The 23,079-nt window shown below is 45.0% G+C and overlaps 1 protein-coding gene across 1 annotated transcript in view; it reads right to left on the minus strand.

Moving 5' to 3' along the window:
• LOC309977502 (teneurin-3-like) overlaps positions 1–18,777 on the minus strand; it is a gene marked incomplete at its 3' end in the record, with an annotated part of 201,209 nt that extends 182,432 nt beyond the window's left edge. The window contains exon 1 of the mRNA XM_082863618.1: positions 18,631–18,777. The remainder of the gene's footprint in view (positions 1–18,630) is intronic.
• Between the last annotated feature and the right edge of the window lie 4,302 nt (positions 18,778–23,079).

A 23,079-nucleotide genomic window follows, 5' to 3' on the forward strand; every position in this document is an offset into this window, starting at 1 on the left:
GCTGGTATCTTACCATTCCCTCTGCCCACTTTCGCTCTCAAATTAGCCATGCTTGGATGACAAACTATAAGGCCCCCCTAGATACCTAGATCCTCGGCTGGGAGCCGTTCTGAGTGGAATCTTTGTGAACTGTCTACTCATGGGTGAGCACCGAAACCACGGAGGCAATGATATCATGGCGGTGGGAAGAGCGGACACAATGCGACAGTAGGCCTAAGGGCTAGTTTCCGAGGAGCTCCAGCATTCGCAGGCCAAGAGAAGAGGCCAAGACACTAACGCCGCAGAGGAGCAGCTAAGATGCAGGAGAGGCATGAGGAGGCGTCACAGGGCAAGGGAAGCCAGCCCTTCACGGAGGATGCAGCTGAGGCCAAGTTCAAGGACGACGAAGAAGTAGGCGTGGCTATAGCTACGTATTCATCCCAGCCTTGCTTTTGTTCCGTTTAAAAATAAGACGCTTCCCCTCTATGACCTTTACATTCCTTCCTATAGTTAGAACCCTTCCATTCTAAAAAACTGAAAGTGCAGAATGAGGTAAATGGTAAATAGTTCTACAAATACTATACTACGGGAGCAGAGAGAGATGAACCATGAATTCTGCTGAGAGCCAAGGAACAAGTTCACAGAGAATATTTAACCGGTACCTACAGGAGGGGGAAGGCTTGCCCTGTGCTTGGGGAAACGGTAAGTTGGTCTGTGCGCAGCACGCTATGCACCAGAGACCCACTGGGAGGCGGGGTCAGCAGAGTCCTGCAGACCGTGAAGAATACACCCCGAGGACCACACTGAGAAGTCTGCGCTTCACCCGACAGATGAAGAGGGGCCACTGTGAGTTCACGGGAGTGACATGCTCAGATCAGGAGACTAGGAAGAACACTCTCTGCAGGCAATCCAGGAAAATGGGTCGGAGCCAGGAGAGACTGGTGGCAGGAAGCCCAGTTAGAGGACATCTGCCGTCATCAAGATGAGGGATGGTGAGAGCCAATGAGGAGGAAAAGGGGTGGTGGGTTCAGACCCCAGAGAAGAGAGGATGCGCAGGACGTGATGACGGACTGGACATGGGGGGCGAAGAGTCCGGAAGACGGTTCTCACGCTTCTGCACGTGTGCCCGAGAGGGTGAGTGTGCACACACTGCAGGGGAGCTTGGTCCTCAAGCCTGAGACCGGAAATACTGTCTTAAAAATGATGAAGTTGGGGCTTCCCTGCTGGCACAGCGGTTGAGAGTCCGCCTGCCGATGCAGGGGACACGGGTTCGTGCCCCGGTCCGGGAAGATCCCACATGCCGAGGAGCGGCTGGGCCCGTGAGCCATGGCCGCTGAGCCTGCGCGTCCGGAGCCTGTGCTCCGCAGCGGGAGAGGCCACAGCAGTGAGAGGCCCGCGTACCGCAAAACAAACAAACAAACAAACAAAATGATGGAGTTGAGGTGCCGTGGAACTGACCCCACCCTCCATGTTCCTCCCTTCCTTGTGTTCCTATGGCTTATGGAGCTTGTGTTACCTCTTCCTTCCTACTGAATACCGCTCGATGCTGTTAGTACTACTGTCTAATTATGACGCGTTCCTTTGGGACTCCTAAGATGTACCACTCCCGTATTTCTGCGCCCCTTTCTCACAGAGCGTAAACCAATGCTGGACTCATAACAGATGCTTAATAAATGATAACTTGATGAAGACACTGGAGCTGGAAAGGACACAAGGCTACCTTCCACTGGAGCCAACTACCATTTCACAGACAACTGTTTACAATTTTCTCATCAGCAAACATGAAGCAATCCGATGGGCTAGTAGGTTAGTGAATATGTTTTGTGCCATATAGTTTTTAAAGAAACAAACATACAATATATCCAAATGCTGAGTAATTCTGTTAGTGAAATAGAAACATATGGTTACTGTGTTCAAGGTCGTTTCCTAATTATTTCTACTTAATATATCAATATATTTGAAATATACGTGATAAATTTGGGCACCAAATTTCCACGAAAAATCTCCTGGAATATTTAAAATACTGTGATTTAAACAGTATGTACTTAGGTCATTCCAACGATAATGTGAAAAAAGGGATCAGACATTTTCATTTAAAAAAATGAACCAGAATGTACTTAAAATGCTGACCCTGTTAAGACAGGTTTTTGTTTCTTGTTTTTTTTCCATAAAATATCCTAGTTGTCTGCCATCATTAGGGGATGTGCCTTTGGGTAAATTTTAAAGATGAATCTTACATTCCTTGAAATAGCAAAAATCTTTTCACCTGTTTCGTATAAATATTTGTAAAATGTGTCACACGCATTGCCCCCTTTTCTTCTCTAAATGATGCTGGACCCTCACCATGAGTGCTGGCTGCTCTCATCGGCACTGTGTATGTCGCCCCCAGGGTAAGACGCGGCATGCTGTCACTTTTCTGGGTACCCACAGGCCAAACCCCTCTCCTGAAACGCACCACTTCTCCTCGGTAACTTGTCACATCAGAGAGTCAACGCCATTAAGAGTTATTCATGAGTTCAAAGTAGGATTCTAGGGAACAGCCCAAGTAAAGAGAAGCAGCCCCATGACTGCTTTTCTGTTACTCTTACTTAATCCAGAGCTAATGATGCAGCAGTCTGGCCGCTGGAGAAGCATGTCGTGCTCTCCTGAGACACACACGCTCACACCTGTTATTTCTGGCCAACGACACACCTGATGCTACATGAGCCCTCTCCGTGCTTTGTCTCACTTCATCCTCACAACCAGCCTGCACGTGGGTATGTTATTAGCAACTCAGCTTTATGAAGCTTAAAGTAACCAAGAGGCACAGCTGGGACTTGAATTTTGGTCTCCAAATCTGACTTCAAAACCTACACGAAGCCATCCTAGAGAGCACGATGTTCGCTCTAAGATGCTACCAACAACCACTCCAGTGACTGAACTCACCAGCACCCAGCATGGAGAGCGTGCAGGGCACCTGCCAGGCGCCTGCTGACGACACTGCCATCAGCCCTTAGCACCAACCTGTAGCTCAGATGAGGACACGAAGCTCAGGGATGGGGGGGCTGGATCCAGGGTCACACAGCAAATGAATGACAGACGCAGGACCCAAGCGACCTCTCTGGTGACAGGGCCCAACTCAGAAACCACAAAACAATGAAAACCACTGAAAGCCCCAGGAATCTCAGGTGTCCTCTTTACTCAGTGAAGGCCATGGGTAAGACCTAATCCAATACGTCACATTTAACTTTGGATTTTCCTTTTCTATAGAAGTTAGCATCTGGATTCAGACAATATTCAAATTCAATGTAAAAGAAAAAAAAAAAAACTACATTAGCCATAGCTCGCTCCTGGACTTTCCCTCCAAAGTGTAGGTGTGTTCAGAGTGTTGAGACCTAGTCTCGACTATTCAGTCCCTGATGGGAAGAGGACAGACTTAGGAGAGAGGGCTGTGATGTGGCCCTTGAAAGGGCCAAAGCCTAGAGACGCCTGTCACTTAGCCCTATGCCGCCTTGGCACGAAGAACGCTCCCAGAGGGCTTGCTGGCAGCCCGGGGTTCTGTTTTACAGCAGGAGAAAGTGTACTGCAAACTGAAAACATTTTCTTCTCCAAAATGGGGAGAAGAGGATGACATTTAAGACAATCCACAATCTGGCCCGAAGCGCTCTCTCCACACTCATGGCAGATTTCTCTACGGGAGGATCCTCTGCTCACTCGTGGCCTCCCCAAATACATATGCAAAGCTCTGCCTCTACACCACAGGTTGCAAAACGGTGGCCCAACTGTCAAACCCAGCCGGCAGTCATGTTGTGTTTTCTCTGTGTGTTTTGTGGCTTTTTTCTTTTCTTTCTTTTTCGTTTTAATGAGCCAACATTCAAAAATCTAGAGATTGCATATAATTCACATGCTGGCATTTCGTGAAAAATCTCACCACCTGGCAACACTGTTTCGCCTCCACGTGGCAGGGACGAGTCTAGAGGCGCGACGGGGTGTCCCCTTTCGGATGAAGCCTGTGCCCTGCAGTGCAGAGTCCGCCACCCCGTGCGTCTCTGACTCTTGAGGCTGTGTCAATACCATTTATTATCAAACTTGCTCCACTGCTTTTTTCATACTGAGGAAACATTTCTCTGTCCCTGTGTCTCTTTCGAAAGTGGGAAAAATGAAAGACAAAGAGAACTACATACTTTGAAGGGACACGAGAGCGCACGTATTGGTGGAGACGTGAAAAGGTAATACGCAAATAACCAGGTCAATTTCTTTCACCTAGGGTACCTGCCGGCGCTGCGGTCACCTGTTCGTGAATTCATTCCGGTTTGTTGTCCTGGATCTCTCTGTTGCTATTCCGGTTCCCTCTCCTGAAGTCCCCTGACCTCTGTACGTCAACCCCTGTCTTTTTCCAGAGATCTACAGGCTACAGCCGTGTTTACTGTTCTCATCTCAATGCTGACACCTCCTTGCTGGCACTATACGTTTAACATGAATCACAGGTAATCTGAGAATAACAGAATCGTGCTCTTTCAGGACTCGGGTGGTCCTGGATGATGCTGACCTGAGTTTACAGGCCACAAGCCTTTGGAGAAAGGAGCTACTCGCCAGTGAGGACACTTGACGCTGATGTGGAGTGAGGGGAGGTTTCGATCCTGTATCAATTATTTACTGAAGGCTTCCTCAGGGGCGGGCACTGTGCTCCACGCTGCGGCTGTGCTGAGCCCAAGAGAGGGGATGGTCTCCTCCTTCCCAGGGTGGGCGTGGGCAAGTGCGCAACAGTCTGCCAAGTTATCACACAGGGAAGGAGGCAGATGGTCAACCTCTGTTGTTCCCAGGTCACTGGCTTCCAAAGCCCCCCCTCTTCGGGGGCGTCAATGGCCATGCGCACGTGGGCTGGGGAAGGAGAAGGCGGGCGTTCTCAGCCACTCGTCTGTCTAGTCCTTTCATCACTTGTGAGCCCCCCGGCACTCCCACTGTTTGTTAGCAATGGGACATTGGAAAGGGCCTCCCCGGGTCCCTTCCAGTGTCCCACAGAGTTTCAAGCACCGTTGAGGTCCGTATGGTGTTTCCAATGCTAGAAACTCTAGGTTTGGTACTCCCTTCAGTTGTCTGGCATTTAAAGATTCATGGGCTATTAGCACCCAATCTGACCAAAGTAGTAATCCTTCCATCACTTCCTTTGGCTTTCTTAACAACCTTAATGACTGTCGGTTTTCTTTTATGTCATGTTCAACTAGAAGTGAAAACTTCCTGTGGGTCTGAGATCGTGTCTTTTGTCCTTTAATCTTCCCCAGAGCACAATCACTTGGACACAGAACAATGGCAAAACACATGGGGTTTGATTTAAATGAACTGGGAGTGGGAAAATGCCTCTGTGAATCAGGTGCACACTAAAGTAAAGAGAGACATTCATAGCAAGGCAGAGCGTTGTGGCATTTATATAGCCTCGTGATTTTTATAGGCATGACTGCAGTGGCTCATTATTAATTATTTCTAATATATTAAATATAAAAGGGGAAATTTTTAAAGTTTTGAGTGGTAAACAGAACACTTCTTCCCCTGAACAACTCTCAACAGCTCCCCTGAAAGTAAACTAAATATGAAACTAAGCATTGCTTGTATTTTGGCCTTACGGTTTGAATACCTTTTCCCACATTCAGGACCCTTACATGAAAAGAAGCAGAAGAAGGATGTACTACTTATGGTGTCTGTCTTCTCTCAAAGAAGCCTGATTTACCAACCCCTCGGTCTGCCCTACTGGTACTCCACAGAATTTTCACCAGGCAACAGATATTCTCTATAATCTCAAGCAAGAAGGAAACAAAAATAATTGTGTCTATAGGCAACATCTTTGTGGATACTGAACTCAATAATTTCCTACACTTTTCTAATCCCAGAAGGTACCTTTACGTATTCCTAGAGATCAGGCAGTCCTACTGTGCACAGAGACTGGAGAAAATTCTGATATTATAAAAGAGAGAGATTACAAATAAAGACAGGCTGTCCTCAAAAGGGGATAAATTTACATGACTTAAGGCTATAGATAGCTAGAGTTTCCAGTTTTGTTCTATAAATAATATTAATGCAAGCAAATATGTTGAATTTTCTCCAAAAAGCACTCTCTCTAATTTCGACGGGGTTAAATCACTGTACATTTGTTAAGTGCCCATGTGACATCAGTCATTCTCCAACTTGGCACATCAAAATAAATGCAAGAGGCTGATCAATTTCTCTCTACAATGTGGTATTTTAATGGGTTTTTAAAAAGTGAAAAAAACTATCTTGTTTTGTTTAAATTGTGACCATCACTTTAGAAAAATGACCCATGAAATGCATAACCACTTGATTCAGTGGTGCTTAACTCCATAAAAATGTACTTGTTCTGAAGAAATTATTAAATTTTCAGTGATTTTTATTGCTCAGTATCAGTGAAGCCTAAAGTTCTGTTGTGTTTTAATCCTTGCAATTCTTCCTAATAACCACTGACATAATGATTTGAAAACAAACAGAATCAACCATGGACCTACACACAGCACAGTCCTACTCTCCTTCAACCTTCTTTTATCCAGAGTTATAGGAACTTAGGCACACAAAACACATGTATTTGTAATCATATTGGCAAAAAAAAAAAAAAAAAAGAATCCTCAAACAGCTGTGGAGACAGCAGAGATTAGAATCTGATACTGGCTTAGAATAATGAAGAAAGGGATTGTCAGGGTTCGGCTACAGAGCTGATGAAAGATAGAAAGAAAACCTGCTCTTTAAAATCCTTAATCTGTACTACTTTATACGCAAAATTAAAACAGAAATACTCTAAGAATTAGAAATGGTAAACGCGATGACTCTTTTTAAACCAGGCTATTATTTCAAAAATGTATTAAACCTGTATCTCACTGATAATAAACTGGAAATTTGTACAATATTTACAGAAAATATTCTAAGGTCTTATTTAAATTCTTCTTCCCTAAAAATCTTAGAAAGTAACTGAAACTTGGTTACCTCTTGCTAGTTTCTAGGTAGCGTTTATTTTTTAACATCATATTTATGCCAATTATAAAAGTCTAGAATCCTTTACAAAGGACTGAATTATCAACTGTCATATTAAAGTGATCATAAAAGATAATTTTTAAAGTAGTTTCCTTATAAATACTTTCAATTTAATGTTTAAAAATGGAAAATATTTTTAGAGTCATATATCTTTCAGAACGGATATATATATTTATTTTTACGTAAAATCTTAAGAGGATAATAAGTCAGCACAGGAATATGAACATTATAAAGTCATCTGTTGACGTTTGTAAAGTATGTTTCAATGAATAAGTATAGAAAAACCAGAATTATTTTAACTGTTAAAAAAAAAGTACCTACTTCCTCACTTTGCAATTTTTATAGTAAGCTTTGCTACTCTTTTTAAACTTTTAGAAGCTGGAAGTGTCAGAAATAAGAACCCATTTATTAAGGTAAATTAATTGTCCTAATAAACTGCACTTCTTTGGGTGGCATCACTGGTGTTTTACAATGAAAATGTCTTAATTGACCAATATTTGGTATTTGATTCTTAAACGGGATGAACTGGTCTTCTATTTGATTTACATTGACTAAGTAAAAACTGATATGAATATAAATACAATTAATTGTCCCACCTGACCACTCAATTTAATGTATTTTTTTGACCAAAAAAGGTCTCCTTTGAACATGACACCCTTCTCTCACAATTGTATTTAGAATTGTTCATTCTGAATGGGAATATAATAAAATAACAGAATAACCCTTTTAAAAAAAATCCCTGACAAAAACATGCTCACTTTTACATACACAGAGAAAATTAACTAACCTTCATAATATGTGATGGTTTCATTTTCACATGCTTTTCTTTCTTCCTCAAGTTGCTCTCACTATTATCACTAGCACAGAGAAAGCTTACAAAGAACTTCAATCCGGCCACAGATGCGCAAACTTCACTGAGGCAACAGCCACTTGAAGGACTGAGAACCTGGCAATAATTAGTTCACTGACATCTGATGTAAGGAAAAAGCATCCTTCAAAACTTCTATCTTGCATCAAATTATGAACCTCTGGATTTTAGGAGCTGAATCTATTAATGCCTAAAATATATATTTAGACTACAGTGCTACATAAATATTAGATTTAGGAAAGGAATCAATTAACTTTTTAAAGGAAATGAAATGATGGCCAGGCTAGTCTAGTGCTATTTGATAAAACCGCTGTGTAATAGATTCTGGGATCACAGAATTAGGGGAGGATGTATAATCCTTCATCAAAGAGTGACAACTTGTCCACAAAGCCCCCTCTTCCTGATGGGATATTCTTTTAAAAGTAATAACGAGGACTTAAAAACTATGTAACACTCTTCCACCAAAATTAGCCATTAATACCAATGAATCTTAATCCTAAAAGAACCAAAACCTCACCCAGAAAGTACTGAGATCCTTTCCTTTGGAAAAGAAAAAGCATAATGTGCACTAAAAATTTACATCTATTCCTAAATGAAATGCTTATATTCCAGGCTTAAAATTAAATGATAAGACATACCCCAGAAGGAATGACTTTTTCTAAAAAAGGCAAAAACAAAATAATAATAATAATAAAACAGTCCCTCCAAGGCTTACACTAATAACAATCTTCAAGATTGAGAACCACTAATACTTTGCTTCTTTTCAACATTTAAAATTTCCACAGTGAATTATAGCCTTTTATTTTTTAACATCTTTATTGGAGTATAATTGCTTTACAGTGGTGTGTTAGCTTCTGCTGTATAACAAAGTGAATCAGCTATACGAATACATATATCCCCATATCCCCTCCCTCTTGTGTCTCCCTCCCACCCTCCCTATCCCACCCCTCTAGGTGGTCACAAAGCACCGAGCTGATCTCCCTGTGCGATGCGGCTGCTTCCCACTAGCTAGCTATTTTACATTTGGTAGCGTATATATGTCCCTGCCACTCTCTCACTTTGTCCCAGAAGAGAGAATATAGCCTTTTCAAAGCTCAAGTGGTAACTACACAACCAATCCGTATACCTTAAACGTGATAAACAGATACATTTAAGATGTGATACGTTAATGATCTGTGTTAACTCACATTATCATTTGCTGATAGCTAAATATAAAATTCACAACCTTGATGTGTTACAATTCCTATCTGAAGCACAATGCAGTTTTTAAAAGCTCCTTTCATCGGATGATGTGAGGAGAATTAATTAATGGCACCTTACAAAACGAGCATGCGTCCTCCCCTCCAGCTCCCTCGTGCGTAGAGATACCACACACCTGCATTGTAGAGCAGAACTGTTTTACTGGAAGGTGCAGATTTTATATGAAACTTCAAGAGAAAGAGATTAGGCTTCTGTTATCGGCTATACTGATTCAAGGTTGATCCAACTTGCTAATACCACAGTTAAATGAAATGCAAGATTATATGAATTTTACTGAGATGACTTGAAACTAGAATATCAATAAATGATGTATCTTAAAATATAACATTTATTTTACAAATTCATGCTGGGCAACTTAAGGAAGATAATATAAATGCATCATTCATCTTTCATTTTTGTAACATGTAACTTTTTCGTTATCTGTGTGGACATTGCACACATATGTATTAAGAAATATTCTCCAAGTGTCTCGATTATGTAAAATGGGATATTCGTTAAATCAAAGTATTTTTATGATTTCTAGAACACCAGATTTATCTAATCGTCTTAATTCCTTTTAGGTTTCTTTAACTACTTAGACTGGAGTTAGTGCATGTTTTGATTACTACTATTTTAAAATCACTCTGAAGCTGTGATTAGTGGAAACATAGATAAAAGATAAAAACCGTAAGTGGAAAGTTTAAATTTAGGGTTTATTTACACACACACATATTAGTAAAACAATATTTGAATTTGAAAAAATATAAAATGAGGACTTTTTTTGTTTGAGGCTGCAATTTTTTTTTTTTTTTCCTGCGGTACGCGGGCCTCTCACTGCCGTGGCCTCTCCCGTTGTGGAGCACAGGCTCCGGACACGCAGGCTCAGCGGCCATGGCTCACGGGCCCAGCCGCTCCGCGGCATGTGGGATCCTTCCGGACCGGGGCACGAACCCGCGTCCCCTGCATCGGCAGGCGGACTCTCAACCACTGCGCCACCAGGGAAGCCAGAGGCTGCATTTTTAACTACAATTTATTATGCTTCAAATGTTTACAAAAGGAATTTTTCAAATAAATTTAATTTTAAAATTTCATCCTTTGCAATGATATATTTGCCTTGAAAGTAATAACACTATACACATACTACACCACCTAATGTCATACAAATTAAAACAACATAGAAGAAAATTATATCACCATTAAAACACAGGATAGCAAATATTAAAGCATTTTATCTTTCATAAAGTATTGATTCAAAGGCCCTGATACACATGTAATTTTTAAAATTAGTAACAAAGAAAAAGGATTTTATTGGCAAATCAACATGCCAACACTGTTTACAAAATTTTTATGATGCCAGAGTCTTCTCTTTCAGAGACTGTATTTTCTAGGGACTGTACTAAGGAAGAAGTTTGCTCTATTTGAGTTTTTAATCACAGGAAATACAGGACAGGCTGTTCTATTAATATTTGGCAAGAAAAAGTTATACAAAGACATAAAATGTACTCAAAGTGAGGATTCAACTCTGCTCTGACAGGTGCACCTTACCTGAGTGTCGTAACTTTCATTTTTGTTTAAATTAAAATTTATTTCAAATGTTAAATATGCTAACAGCTTCACAGGAGAAAGACAAGTTGAAAATGAACTCAAAGTAGAAATACAAACTTAGGAATATATCATAGAGGGAAAACGTTCTAACTTGAAGGATAATATCGGGCAAGACGTTCACTTCAAGCTTCACCCCTTCCTGGATCCAAAGTCAGCAACAGCTTGGTAAGGAAACAAACATAGTCTCTTTGTCCTAGAAGATACGGTTACTTTCAAAAGCATTCTAATTCTTTAGGAATGTCTCTTTAAGTATTAGTGAACATGAAAAAGTTTAACATTTTAGTTATTTTGATTATATTGAATTATTCTACAAGTATTATTGATACTATCACAGAATTCGGCAACAACCCTGCAGGAAGGATGCCTTACATCTGTGACAGCCAAGAGACAAAATATGCTTGGGCACATCATAGCTTTTGCTCCTTCATGCTATTAGGGTGAGTCACTTTTCTCTATTTAAATTACTAGATTAGTTATTGTTTACAGTATTTTTCCTACCTTTATTATTCTCATTACACGAAATGTAAGAGAAAGGAATTTACATGTTCCAATATTCATTTTTTTGCTTATAAAAATGTAATAACGCTGTTCATGACACTTTTTTCTGTTGTTCTTCAGAGGAAAACTAAAAGTCACAGATTTGTTCTTCTAGAACTACAGGACTGACGACAGCTTTCTTTAGCTGGAAGTTATTATAAATTCTGAAGAAATAAAATTGACATCTGTCTTCTCCTGGTTTTCGTAATTGTTTTAAGTGACAAGCCCTGTGCCAGCTTTTTTTGTTTTTTAAGAGCTATTTGAAAGAACCAATCGCCTGCCAATTTTTCCCACCTCCACGTTGGCAAATTCCAAATTCTCTGATAAAAGTATTAGCAGAGATGTTACACTTTAAAAGAGCATTTGGTAGATGGAGGATAAAAAACAAGTATACTTTTCAATAGGTTCACTATGATAACTACCGAAATAAACACATCCCAACATGAACGCAGTTGCAGGTGCTTCCTGCAAACCCATTAAAATACTTCATACATTTCTTGTTGCGTGAAAAATTAAAAATTAAATGAAAGTCACTTCAGTCTTGTCTTGTGACTCTCTGCAGAACATACCTTCCAGTGTGTGGTCCAAGTCCATGAGCTCTCCTATGATACCTCTCAGTACGGAGGCCAAATGCTGAACATGTAGGTGCTGGACATGCTCCTGAGGAAAGAAGGACCTCTTCTCTGGAAATGCCCCTGTTATCAAAGACACCTCACTCCCTCACACTGATAGGAGGTCCACAATTCTAACCATAAAAGATTCGTCGAGCTTCACTCGAGATGAAATCATCCATTCTAATAAGAGATTAGCTTTTCTTTTTTTTCTTTTTTTTTCCTGCTGGGGGAAGTAGGGACCACAAATTCACATCATCTTACTATTCAGAAATGCTTCAGAACCTGACTGAAGGAAGACAGTCATTACCAAGCCGTTATTTCTGTCTAAATTGTGGCCATCTCAAGAGGAATTATCACAACAATTCTGGCAAGTATAACTGATCATGGACAAAATGACAGAATGACTGAAATATACTGGTTATGAGCCTTATCTTCAAAGATGAGTGACCTTGTAAGTTACCTCCTAAACGATCCTTTAAAATAATCAGAATGGTTTTTGTAAGTCTCTACATAAAATTTATAAGTTGGTGTTTAGTCCCATATACAAAGGAAGTATACCTATAAAATAGAGCTGTTAATATGTTTCCTTTTCCCCGTCAACAAGAAGAACCATATACAATATTTAGAATTCCTTCGATGATTTTTTTTTAAAAAACCAACAAAGTTCATATTCTCTTGCAGGGATCTAAAACGCACATACTTAAAGTGAAAAAAATTTAGAAGTTAATTTTCTCCTGTACTTACCCAATTAACTTAAATGACCATATATGCCGTTTATAGACTGCTTTTCCTGTCAAATACGCTGCTACACACAGAAAATGCTCAAAGGACTATCACAGCCTAAAAGATATTCATATTCATATTGTCTCCTCTTCCTCTCCCCACTTCTCTCTCTCTCTCTCTCTCTCCTTTTGGTTTTGAGGCAGAGGCCCAGTAGACCCGGTTATAAAATTATTATTATGAAATAACCTGATAATATGATTATTATTAGGTAGTATGATTCTCTCCCCTGGAAACGCAAGTCACATCATCCCTGCTCCTGCAATACCTGAAAACACCTTATCAACACACAGAATCCCACACTAACTTTCATGTCATGGACCATGAACTTCCAAGTGTGAATATATGCGCTTATTTTTTCCAAAACACTTCACTTTCAAAAGGGATGTTCTCTGTTTTGCACGCTCCGGGTGAGCCAGAGGACTACAGATGTAGGGAAAATGACTTTTAAACTGCCACATCTCCATTAAGTGGTTGTTAACTCCTAATCTACAATACAGAATGCAACCATAGTTTGACCATACGATACACTCCATTCTACCCATGCTGCTTATTGCATTAGAACCATCTACTATTTCACTGAAGCCATGGAACTCAGTTAAGACTGCCACCTATCACGAACTTGTTTGAAAATCAGGACTAGCCCTTCCAAGACTGCAAAAGTTACCAACAGGGCAGTAACAGTCTCATCATTACCATCATCATCATCACCATCATCATCATCATATGATATCTGAGATGGTTTCAATCCTTTATTTACATGGCTGATAAGTATATTCTATGATACTGACATTAATTTGTACAGTGACTTATTTAAAGTATAAACAGGTTTGAGTAGACGTTCTCTTTTATGAGACTACTATGTAGCTGTTCTAACTAGCCAGTTATCAGAGTTACTGAATCAAAACCATAAAAAATTTTATCAAAATTCTTTCAAATTAATGAGTCCTACAGTAGTTTTGGTATACGAAACATCTGTATATCTTAGAGCGTGTTTCTGCGCTTTGAGAGTTTACATTCTAATGGCTGGCTAAAAAAAGGCTTTGAAAATGGCCACTTAAGTCAACTATTTTAGTATTAAAAACTGTTCTAAATGAATGTTCTTAACTGGAGAAACACTGATTCAATGTAAATAATCTATGAGTATACAGAGGAAAATTAAAATACAATAAACATGTTTCCCACCAAGTCTTTTCTTCCTGAAAGCAAAGAACAATGTCACTGTGGAACTTCACATGTATCTATAGAGCAGCTCCATCCTTGTTTAAATATCCTGCACACCAGGCTATATTCGAATACTTATCTGTATTAATCTTAGAGTCTATGCTTTTAATATTTTATTTTACTGAGACGATAAGCATGTAGCACAGTAAGCTACACGCCCAAGAAAATCTTAACGTGGTCTTTCAGAAAAGAATAAAAAGCGGATAAAGCTGAAGCCGGCTGGACACAACTAAGAAACAAATGCAAACAGCACCGCAGGGACAGTACCATCTACCATCTCTCCAGGTTTCCAAAGAGGATGAAGAATAACCTCCACATGCACAACCCCTGACTGTCAGGATTATACCTACCACCTTGTGAAATTAGTATCACCCACGCGCGAGATGCAGATCTACAATTTTAAGAAATCCTTAAAAACTCAACTAGAATGTTGATATAAACAAAAAAGGAAATAACCTAAATGTATAACGTTCACCATTTATGACCCAAAAGATGATAAAACCTTTTGATGAGCGAGAAAACATACCTTGAGACATATTGTACTGGGGGGGAAAAGGCTATTTTAGTTGAAAATGTATTAATAAATTGCTTCTGCATGCTTTATCTAGTTCTTAGAGAAAGTTCAAATTAGGTCTCCCAAAGGATGTTTTAACGATGAGAAGTAATATTTTGAAACTCGTACAAACCATCACGCTTGTTTGGAAACAAATGACTTCTCAGGATGTAGAAGTATTACTATCAATCACCAACAAGTTAATTCTACATAATAAGGCAGGTTTGGATGCAAACTGGTCCATTGTGGAATGCTGTATCTAAAACTGATTACAACAGCACTCAAAATGAATGCAGCTCTCCAAACCACTTCTTTGCTCAGAAACATTAATCTCAATTAGAAGGAGAGCTTCATAATGGTAATGCTTGGTATAAAAAAGTATAAAATAAATCAGTTTTTATAAGACACAACAATTAATCAGTTTGAAACTAAGAAATCTTTTTTTTTTTTTTTTTTTTGTTACTCATAAAAGTGCCAATCAGGACTCTTAAAATAGCCGGTATCTCCAAAATCATGTTCTGAATGTGTCCTCAAAGAAGCTTACGTGACATAATATTTAAGACTCAGTTGTTGAAACTTTTCAGTAGCATGGCATTATTGTACTAGTTTTTGGTTACGCTTCTTTATTCTGAATGCATGTGAAATTCTTCCCCACTCTCGTTCTACTTTATAAAACAAATACGACTTTCATTGAAAAAATTCAAAGGGATGTATGATTGATTGCGGATCAGAGTAAAAGTTTGATAGCAAGTTACTGTATTCTTTCCTGATATTCTCCATGTAAGTAAAAAAAAAAAAAAGCATGTCCTAAAAGTCAAAATGGACATTTGACTATCAAATAAAACATTGTTAGATAAGCAACGCGTACCTGAACGTGCTTAACAGATTTCTACAGCATATCTTCAAGAAGAGGGCAGACAGTTCATTAATGCTGGTGAGTGCACTGACTCACATAAGTCTAATACCTTGATGACATTCCTCAGCCTCCCAGATACCAAATGTTTAAAGGGAGAAATAAAGTTTAATAGGAGGGAGGTAAGTATATTAAAATAATCAGCATTAATAAACTAACAAAGTTATCTTCATGGTGGTTTTCTAGCAGACTATGGCCATCCTCAGGACTTACTTCCCAGTACCGTTGTAGAAAGGACAGACTTCAGCATTTCCAAACACTCTCATAGCTATGGCAAAAATATCATTTTTTGTACATCCAGCTCAAGGTTGATCAGGTACTTCCGATAGCACATTCTGCTCACGATGACAGGCATACACTTTTGTCTGGTTTCTTATTTGCCCGACTCTTTATAAAGAGAAAAATTACTCTTGGTTCTCAGAAGCAAAGATAAGAAAGACCAGCTTGAACTTGCCAACTGGATGATTATTGTTTAGCTAGGTTTTCTTTCCAAATAAATTTACAACTTTCACTCTGTTTAAGTGCCTTCTTCTATGCAAAGGTAAGCATCCTTATCTTTCTTTGTCCTCAGTCTAATAAAGCATGTTGTTCCCTTTTCTAGCCAAAAAGACTCATGACACGCCTCCAAGATCATAATAAGAAAAGCCTCTGTAATTGACCTAAAACATGCTTTCTAGAAAATAAACAGAGCCATGCAAAATGATTCAATTTTGAAAAATAAGTACTCGAAATTCTACTATAAATTTATCTGCTTTATTTTAAATAACCGAGCAATCCTCATTAGGGTCGACGTTCTCTGTCTATGCGTGGCTAATGTGGATGCTACTGGCAGAGGATACGAATGTATTTTCCAAATATATAAGCGCTCCTACAGTTATTAGCATATAAGTACATTTTTCATTAAAATTGTGTAGTATATGTACAATATATTTGTCTTACTCAAAGGAACTACTTTTCCTCCTAATATTCTTCTAAAAATTAAAAATATATTTACTACTAGCAAAAAATAGTACCTTTGAGTAAGAGGAATATTAAAATTCATCAAAGAAAAAAGACTTAAGGAAAATGCAACAGGAAGAGAGATACACATAATCCTGAAATACAAAATAGAATAACTAAACTCATTATAACCCCCCCTCCTTAAAGAATTTAGGAATAATTTGTGAATGCCATGACATTTTAAAGTGGGATTAGCAAGTCATATTACTGAACTAGCCTCTCACTCTTAGAGCAAGAATTAAATATTTGCTCTGCATTTAGAATCACAAATCGAAAGTTTCAAGGCTCTTCCAAGAATGCCATATACTAAGAAATACAAGCTAGAAGTAGATAATTAATGAACATATTAAGGAATGCACAAAGCAAGATTGTTGGCATATCTGTAAACTCTTTTGTTTCAACTGAAACATTAAAACCGATAATGATTAATTACACAGTTACTCTTAATTCTAAACTCTGTTCCTGATATACTAGAAAGACTACAAGTACTTCTTCTCCAGGCAGGCAACTGGGAGATGGGTGTGTGTGTGTGTGTGTGCCTGTGTGCCTGTGTGTGTGTGTGTGTGTGTGTGTGTGTGTATCGTATTTTAAACAAATTCACGAAAGGAATCAAATCACCAAGTTCTGTTCAGTTGCAGTAACCATCTTTTGGGATACTCTTCCAAGCTCTCCAAAGATGCCAGTCCTGTCTTTTTTTTTTTCCTCCTTCTTTTGACAACAGAAGGGAAAGGTAATATGCCTGAACATATTTCTATTTCGAGTGAAAAGACCACCCAGTGGATTCTGCCAGAGCCTGCAAATGTCTGACAAATACATTGCCAGAAGATAAGAGAGAGTATCATGAAGACACAGTCCTCTTCTCGAGATCTCAGCCGTCTGGGGCGCTGTAAAAAGTGTTTGGACAGCGCTCGCCCCCTTCACTTCCACCGCGCTCACCCCGAAGTCCCTGGGAACTTCCCTCTAGCTCTAAATCACAAGGACTTCGGAAACCAAAAGTCCTGGCGGTGTCGCGCGCCGGAATTCCTCCTTACCCTTCCTCCGCGGCGAGCCTTAGCGGCAGATCACCCCCCAAGCGCCCTGAAGGCGCGGCGGTGAGAACGGCCCGCGAGCCGCCGAGGTGTCGCCTCGACTCCCGGAAGCCGCCGTAAAGACCCCCTAGCCCGCCGTCCCTCGCGAGGCGGACTTGGACCCCGAGCTGCAGGCGCCTCGGCCTCCGGGCGCTCAAGCGCCCGCCTCGGGACACCCGCGTGCCCGCCTCCAGCCTCGTCCGGGCTTCTCAGCTCGAGTCCCGTCGAGGCCCGCCGCTCCGGGCAGCGTCCCCGCCCTCCGCTCCGCCCCAGCGTGGCTCGGCGGGCGCTGGCGGAGGCGCGGGTCCACGTCCCCGGGAACCGGGCCGACGCGAGGGCGGGGCGGGGGCCGGCGGCCGGCCCCGGGGACAGCCCGCCCCCCGCCCCCCCGGCGCCGCGGCCCGGGCCCGGGCCCCCGAAAGGAAGGAGGGCGCGCCGGCGGCGGCGCCGCACTTACCGCGCTCTGCCCGCCGCGTCCACCCGAGCAGCGCGCGCGCACAGCCCCGGGCCGCGTTCGAGGAGCCGGGCGCGGGGGGACCCGCCGGGGGGGGGCGGGCGGGGCGCGCGGGGCGTTACAACTTCCTTCCCGGCCCGGCGGCGAGGGACGCGGCGAGGGGCAGCGCGCGCCGGGCGCCGCGGAGTTCACTTTCTCGTCTCCCCCGCGCTCCCCCTCGCCCGCCCGCCCCTCCGCCCCCCCCCCCGCGCGGCAGGCGAGGCGGGGCCGGCGTTTTCGCTCCCGGGGCCGCCCGGGAGCCCGAGGATGGAGGCGGCGGGGGAGGGGACGAGGACGAGGGCAGGGCGGGCGGGCCGGGACCTTAACGGTGTGGCGAGGGGACGCGCCGGGCCGAGAGTGCCCGAGCCCAGGCGCGTACACGTGTCCGCGTGTGTGCGAGAGAGACGGAGAGAGAGACAGAGAGAGAGACGGAGAGAGGGAGGGAGAGAGAGAAAGAGAGAGGGCAGCAGAGAGAGGGAGGAGAGAGAGAGGGAGGGAGAGAGAGGGAGAGAGAGAGGGAGAGAGAGAGAGAGAGGGAGGGAGAGAGGGAGAGAGGGAGAGAGGGAAGGAGAGAGAGGGAGGGAGAGAGAGAGGGAGAGAGAGAGGGAGAGAGAAGGAGAGAGAGGGAGAGAGAAGGAGAGAGAGGGAGGGAGAGACGGAGAGACGGAGAGAGAGGGAGGGAGAGAGAGAGAGAGAGAGAGAGAGGGAAAGAGGGAGGGAGGGCGAGCGGAGAAGCCAAGCCTACCATGCGCTTTTCCCCCCGTGCGGGCCGAGCTGGACCGGGCGCTGATCGTTTGTAATCGCGGCCTCGTCCGCGCCGCCACTAGTCAAGATGACAGGGACTTTATTTCCTCTGCTTCTTCATTCAAAAAAAGAGCTTCCCGGCTGGTGCCTTTTTCTGCCAACGGGGATTTGCCGGCCTGGAGCGCGCTCGCCGCCCCTCCCTCGTTGCCCCCTCCCGGCCGCGTCGGGTTCGGGAAAGCGGCGAGGCTCCCGGCGGTGACCAATCAGGGCACCTGCTACTCTGGCCGTGATTTAGGGGTCGTCCCTGAGTAACACTTCACGCTGATGAATGGCCCTAGCCGGCTTTCGGCTCTGAGGAGGGGTCCGCCGGCCGCAGGTTGCGAACACGAGTGGATGTACAGCGCCCGCTGCGCTTCCCACGCGCCAACGAAGTGCGTGGGGCGCGCGCGTGCGGGTCCGTCCCCTTCCTCCCCGCGGGGCCCGAGGAGGGGCAGGCGGAGGGCGCAGGTGGCCGCTTTCGACCTTAGTGGAAACACGTCCCCGTGCAATCAAACCTCCAACCTTCTTCGAAAAGTACTGCCCTTGGTCTTCCACAGCGTGGGCACTTCAGGTCAGCTGAGTCACCCGAGGACGTGGGAGGGCAAGACACTGCCGGGGAGATGAGTTTCGAGGCAAGAGGGTGCAAATACGGGTTTCCACCCCCGGCAGGCGGCCCGTCCCTTACAGAGCGTCTGGAAACGGCCCGTGCCGTGCCTTCCTTTCCAGAGTGTCCTCTCTTCCGCGGCTGAAAAGTGCAAAGGACCTTCGGACAGGGGAGGGGGCTCTTCACACGCAGACTCCCTCAGCGGCCCTAACTCGGTGGTACGAGCGTCCGCCCTCGGCTTCCAGCTCCGGGACTCTCAGCAAGCCGCCCTGGCCCGGGGACGGATTCTGGAGGCCTCCAAAGGCTGCGCACCCCTCATTCTCATTCCCTCCCCCGTCCCCGTTCTCCCCCCAGATTAGCAGCTAAACACTACCCCTGCCTTGACGTTGTTTGCTGTGGGAGGAAAATAAAAGTTTACTACTGTGTACTAAGCACTGTCACTTCCGACTCCCTCAAGTTCGCCGGGAAACCCTCGCTCGCAGCCCCCCAACACCAGGCCCGCCCCCGGCGGGAAGATGCCCTCCCGGGGTGGCTTTAAGCTCAGGCTGCGCCGGACCTTTGGAACAGCCAGCCCGCGACCTCAGGCGAGCACATCGCTGGCATCTTTCGGTTCGGGGACCCCCGTGGCGGCCGGGCCGGGGCGTGCACGCGCTTGGGGCGCCCGAGCGTATCCCCCGGAGGTGGGGGGCGGGTAGTTGAGAATCAGTGCCCCGTGCCGCCCAGACCTGTTCCTGGAAACCTGGCAGAGGGGCTTATGTGCCTGGAGCCTTCTCTTTCCATCTCTCGCTCCCAGCTGCTGAGCAGAGGCTTCCACCGACCTGCATCTAACCCGACTCGGGCCGGAGGAAATACACTGCCATTTGTAACGACGTGCGGAAACAGACTAAGCCCTCGGAAAACCAGAACAATGCCTCCTAGAAAAGCCTGAGCCTTTAGGAGAGAGTTTCTCCACAGTCTGGGGGTCGAAGTGACACGCAGAACACGTGAACTTGCATTAGTGTATCCAGTCCCGCAGTCTGAGCTCCCGAAGTCGGTAGGTGACCAATCGCACTGCCACGCGTTGCATTAAGAAGTAGCAACAATACTTGAGCAACCCGACCCCGCTCCCAGGGCCCCCTGGGCGCCAGTAAAGCTAAGCACCACAGGCGCATCTTTGCCGAAGATTCTAGAGTCGCCGCGGGGTGGATCAGTCTCCTTCCTGCCACGTGCATTTCACACTTGGGGGGCGGGGGCGGGAACCCAAGGCAGCGGGGTCAGATTAATTACTATCCCCCTCTCTTCTAGCCATTCTCATTTTCTTGGGAAAACTTGCCAATTACGAAGGCATGCCGCAGATTTTACATGACAACCACAGAAACTACTTAAAACTTGTGTCCCTGACAAGACCGGAAGGAAACTTGGAAGATGTTTCATAAATCACTGTTTGTAGCCCAGTTCCCATAAAAACATGGTAAGTTTTCAAAACTTTTATAAAGTGTCCGAGTAACACTCCCCCTGGTTCTTTCAGTACCTTGCTACCTAGGAATACACACACACACACACACACACACACACACACACACACACACACACACGCGCGCGCACACACACACGAGAAAAGATACTTCGCCCCAGCCCAAAGGGGCCAGACCAGAAGAGCTACATTACTGGTAGGACGGTGGGGAGCCGGGGCCAGGGAGCTGGCGCGTTTCTCCTTTTCAGCTCCTTTTTTTTTTTTTTTCTTTTTTCCCCCCCTAGAACCCTCATTATAGCTAACGCTGGTAATAAGCGTAGGAAACAATAGAACTCATAGAATTGAGAAATGGTAATAAATCTTGGAGCCTGTCTCTAGCCCAGCTCCCCGTCACAGGATATTCAAAGTTCTTCATTCAGTAGGTGATGCTGAACATTCACACTAATTGGCTACAGCACAGACAGAAGACTCTAGAACTCATTGGCACGGCCCTGCGCGCTCTTCCTGCCAGGCGCCGCCGGCGGACAAAGCACGCAGGTGTCCAGAGCAGCGCTCAGGCGCTCCCGGCAGCTACGCGCGTTCGGCTGGGGGCTCCGCGGCGTCTCTCTCTCTCCTCCTCCCTCCCCAACAAAGAAGTTCCGTCCTCCGAGGCCCTTAGGAGAAGCCGGTGTTGTGCAGGGCCGAACTGCACCGCACGCCTTCTCCTCCAAATGAACCCCTGGAAGGCAGGCTTCCTGCTACGGGGCCGTCAGGCTTTCCGCCTCGCCGAGCTGTTGTCGAGGGAGGGCGGGACGGTGGGCTGCTCACGCCGCGCCCTCGGCTGCGGTGGAAGCGCGAGCGAGCGCGGAGAAGAAATGCAAGACGTGGCTGCCTGTTCTGCAAACCTCTGGCTACTCGCTGCAGACTCCGCCGGGCTGCTGCCGGTGACTTGGCCGTGTGGGCGCAGCCGGCCGTGCAGGGGACAATGGGACCGAGCCGGCGGCGTCGTCCTCGCGGGGGGACCCCCTGGTCACACTGATACGCAGCTCTCCGGAAAGAAAAAAAAAAAAAAAGCTGCCGAGCTCCCCTCGCAGTCCGCACCCCCTCCCCTGGAAACGCAGGCCTGTCGCCTTTGCAAGCCTCGGAAGATTGCTGGGGAGGAAGCTAGTGGCCGGACCTGCAGGTTCACTTTGGGCTTGGGAAGGACCTGACGGGGTCCCGGGGCTCTATCAACTCCCCACCTGAAGGTGAAGCTTGTCGGTTAGAGTCAGCTTCAGGGGCGCCTTCCCGGGGAGGGGGGCGAGGCGGGGCTGTCAGTTTTCTCCTTCTGTCCTAAGGCCCCAGCCGGCAGCTAAAGGGACTGGGTGGCAGCCGCTCCTGCGTCCCTCCCTTGGGGAGCGGCCGGTCCCCCGCAGCCGCTTCCGCCTTTGACTGGCCGGGGCTTTCAGGCGTGCGGAAAGGGAGTACCAGGTCAGGCAGGTAGGAGGCTCTCCCAGGAGGCTCGTGGATACCACTGGACTTAAGAGCTGTTCTTTGGACTTATTGCATCTGCTCTAGCAAACTGAGGCCACAGAGACCTGACCGCTGAGCTCTGATCCGGGAGTTGCCTGGGCTGCACCCTCTCCCACTGACCCGACTCCAGGCGCTAATGAGAAAGGGAGGAAATGCCCGGGCACCTGCCCTCCCAGCTTTCCTTCGAGAAGATCAGGAAAGCCCATAATCCACATCCGTCCAAAAGGAGGTTATGTCTCAACCGACAACACGTAAGTGATGAGTCCCTTAAAACAGGGGCCGAGGCTGGCAGTCACCAAGGAAAACAAATCACTCTGCAGGTAGCAAGCAATTAATCTGGAGGACTGTACGTCACCAGGACTGAACCCGCACACGGAAGTCTCAAGCAGCTCTAAGTTCTCGTCAGGTGTTCCGTTTACCCCCCTTTTGCGAAAATAAGCAACCTATTCCCTCGGCTGTTCCGTTGAGGGAAACTGCAAAACAAAGATTCTGATTTGATCACTGACGATGTCATAAAATTAAATGACTCTTTGTAGTGGAAAATGTGCTTTCATTACCTTGACTCAAGCAAGATGGTCTCTCTCGGCGCCCATGCCTTTTGGAGCCACTGAGTGCCGTGGCGATCAGACAAACAGGCCTTTAAGTGGGACCATGATTTTCGGGGACATTAGTTTGTGTGCCATGCGCGCCTCTGACCTTTGGCGAGAACACAGCTGTGAGGCACAGTCCAACTGCTGACTTGGTTTTGCTTGAGCCACATAAAAGGTGCGGTTCTGCAAAGGAGTCTGAACACAGAGGCATCTTTTCATGTTTCGGGTTAACTCCATATATGGGTTTAAAATCTGTCAGATTATTCCACACTA

This window comes from Leucopleurus acutus (genome assembly GCF_964270905.1).
Source record: "Leucopleurus acutus genome assembly, chromosome: 21".
Lineage (NCBI taxonomy): Eukaryota > Metazoa > Chordata > Mammalia > Artiodactyla > Delphinidae > Leucopleurus > Leucopleurus acutus.